The 2,500-nt window shown below is 45.2% G+C and overlaps 8 non-coding genes across 8 annotated transcripts in view; all 8 read right to left on the minus strand.

Moving 5' to 3' along the window:
* Positions 1-157: 157 nt before the first annotated feature.
* LOC133008025 (5S ribosomal RNA) lies at positions 158-276 on the minus strand. The gene has a single exon (XR_009680311.1). It is a non-coding gene; the product is annotated as a 5S ribosomal RNA (ribosomal RNA).
* Positions 277-490: 214 nt separating this feature from the next.
* On the minus strand, positions 491-609 carry LOC133008026 (5S ribosomal RNA). Its single transcript, XR_009680312.1, has one exon. It is a non-coding gene; the product is annotated as a 5S ribosomal RNA (ribosomal RNA).
* Positions 610-823: 214 nt separating this feature from the next.
* LOC133008027 (5S ribosomal RNA) lies at positions 824-942 on the minus strand. The gene has a single exon (XR_009680313.1). It is a non-coding gene; the product is annotated as a 5S ribosomal RNA (ribosomal RNA).
* A 213-nt stretch (positions 943-1,155) lies between these two features.
* Positions 1,156-1,274, minus strand: LOC133006517 (5S ribosomal RNA). The gene has a single exon (XR_009679043.1). It is a non-coding gene; the product is annotated as a 5S ribosomal RNA (ribosomal RNA).
* A 214-nt stretch (positions 1,275-1,488) lies between these two features.
* On the minus strand, positions 1,489-1,607 carry LOC133008028 (5S ribosomal RNA). The gene has a single exon (XR_009680314.1). It is a non-coding gene; the product is annotated as a 5S ribosomal RNA (ribosomal RNA).
* A 214-nt stretch (positions 1,608-1,821) lies between these two features.
* Positions 1,822-1,940, minus strand: LOC133006518 (5S ribosomal RNA). Its single transcript, XR_009679044.1, has one exon. It is a non-coding gene; the product is annotated as a 5S ribosomal RNA (ribosomal RNA).
* A 214-nt stretch (positions 1,941-2,154) lies between these two features.
* Positions 2,155-2,273, minus strand: LOC133008029 (5S ribosomal RNA). The gene has a single exon (XR_009680315.1). It is a non-coding gene; the product is annotated as a 5S ribosomal RNA (ribosomal RNA).
* A 213-nt stretch (positions 2,274-2,486) lies between these two features.
* Positions 2,487-2,500, minus strand: part of LOC133006520 (5S ribosomal RNA) — a 119-nt gene continuing 105 nt past the window's right edge. Inside the window, exon 1 of the ribosomal RNA XR_009679046.1 lies at positions 2,487-2,500. This exon is cut by the window's right edge and continues 105 nt beyond it. This is a non-coding gene — a ribosomal RNA (5S ribosomal RNA).

Below are 2,500 nucleotides of genomic sequence, written 5' to 3' on the forward strand. Positions count from 1 at the left end.
ACTCATGACAATTATCAATCATTTTCATCAGTAATAATTTCAGGGTTCCATATCCTTGTTTTCTTTAATGTTGAGTCTTTCCTGCTCTTTCCAAGATGTTTCTCCTTTAAAGCAGCAGCAACCGTTCCCTCTGCTGGTTGCAAAGCAAATTCGAAAAAGCTTACAGCACCTGGTATTCCCAGGCGGTCTCCCATCCAAGTACTAACCAAGCCCGACCCTGCTTAGCTTCCGAGATCAGACGAGATCGGGCGTGCTCAGGGTGGTATGGCCGTAAGCGAAAGACTCAACCCACAATACCTTATTTATACATGTGAACCACCACCACCATCATCAAATCATGACAATTATCAAGCATTTCCATCAGTAATAATGTCAGGGTTCCCTATCCTTGTTTTCTTTGATGGTGAGTCTTTCCTGCTCTTTCCAAGATGTTTCTCCTTTAAAGCAGCAGCAACTGTTCCCTCTGCTGGTTGCAAAGCTTATTCGAAAAAGCTTACAGCACCTGGTATTCCCAGGCGGTCTCCCATCCAAGTACTAACCAAGCCCGACCCTGCTTAGCTTCCGAGATCAGACGAGATCGGGCGTGCTCAGGGTGGTATGGCCGTAAGCGAGAGACTCAACCCACATTACCTTATTTATACATGTGAACCACAACCACCATCATCAAATCATGACAATTATCAATCATTTTCATCAGTAATAATTTCAGGGTTCCATATCCTTGTTTTCTTTGATGTTGAGTCTTTCCTGCTCTTTCCAAGATGTTTCTCCTTTAAAGCAGCAGCAACCGTTCCCTCTGCTGGTTGCAAAGCAAATTCGAAAAAGCTTACAGCACCTGGTATTCCCAGGCGGTCTCCCATCCAAGTACTAACCAAGCCCGACCCTGCTTAGCTTCCGAGATCAGACGAGATCGGGCGTGCTCAGGGTGGTATGGCCGTAAGCGAAAGACTCAACCCACAATACCTTATTTATACATGTGAACCACCACCACCATCATCAAATCATGACAATTATCAAGCATTTCCATCAGTAATAATGTCAGGGTTCCATATCCTTGTTTTCTTTGATGGTGAGTCTTTCCTGCTCTTTCCAAGATGTTCTCCTTTAAAGCAGCAGCAACCGTTCCCTCAGCTGGTTGCAAAGCAAATTCGAAAAAGCTTACAGCACCTGGTATTCCCAGGCGGTCTCCCATCCAAGTACTAACCAAGCCCGACCATGCTTAGCTTCCGAGATCAGACGAGATCGGGCGTGCTCAGGGTGGTATGGCCGTAAGCGAAAGACTCAACCCACAATACCTTATTTATACATGTGAACCACCACCACCATCATCAAATCATGACAATTATCAAACATTTCCATCAGTAATAATGTCAGGGTTCCATATCCTTGTTTTCTTTGATGTTGAGTCTTTCCTGCTCTTTCCAAGATGTTTCTCCTTTAAAGCAGCAGCAACCGTTCCCTCTGCTGGTTGCAAAGCAAATTCGTAAAAGCTTACAGCACCTGGTATTCCCAGGCGGTCTCCCATCCAAGTACTAACCAAGCCCGACCCTGCTTAGCTTCCGAGATCAGACGAGATCGGGCGTGCTCAGGGTGGTATGGCCGTAAGCGAAAAACTCAACCCACAATACCTTATTTATACATGTGAACCACCACCACCATCATCAAATCATGACAATTATCAAGCATTTCCATCAGTAATAATGTCAGGGTTCCATATCCTTGTTTTCTTTGATGGTGAGTCTTTCCTGCTCTTTCCAAGATGTTTCTCCTTTAAAGCAGCAGCAACCGTTCCCTCAGCTGGTTGCAAAGCAAATTCGAAAAAGCTTACAGCACCTGGTATTCCCAGGCGGTCTCCCATCCAAGTACTAACCAAGCCCGACCATGCTTAGCTTCCGAGATCAGACGAGATCGGGCGTGCTCAGGGTGGTATGGCCGTAAGCGAGAGACTCAACCCACATTACCTTATTTATACATGTGAACCACAACCACCATCATCAAATCATGACAATTATCAATCATTTTCATCAGTAATAATTTCAGGGTTCCATATCCTTGTTTTCTTTGATGTTGAGTCTTTCCTGCTCTTTCCAAGATGTTTCTCCTTTAAAGCAGCAGCAACCGTTCCCTCTGCTGGTTGCAAAGCAAATTCGAAAAAGCTTACAGCACCTGGTATTCCCAGGCGGTCTCCCATCCAAGTACTAACCAAGCCCGACCCTGCTTAGCTTCCGAGATCAGACGAGATCGGGCGTGCTCAGGGTGGTATGGCCGTAAGCGAAAGACTCAACCCACAATACCTTATTTATACATGTGAACCACCACCACCATCATCAAATCATGACAATTATCAAGCATTTCCATCAGTAATAATGTCAGGGTTCCATATCCTTGTTTTCTTTGATGGTGAGTCTTTCCTGCTCTTTCCAAGATGTTCTCCTTTAAAGCAGCAGCAACCGTTCCCTCAGCTGGTTGCAAAGCAAATTCGAAAAAGCTTACAGCACCT

This window comes from Limanda limanda, chromosome 7 (assembly GCF_963576545.1).
Source record: "Limanda limanda chromosome 7, fLimLim1.1, whole genome shotgun sequence".
Taxonomy (NCBI): Eukaryota; Metazoa; Chordata; class Actinopteri; order Pleuronectiformes; family Pleuronectidae; genus Limanda; species Limanda limanda.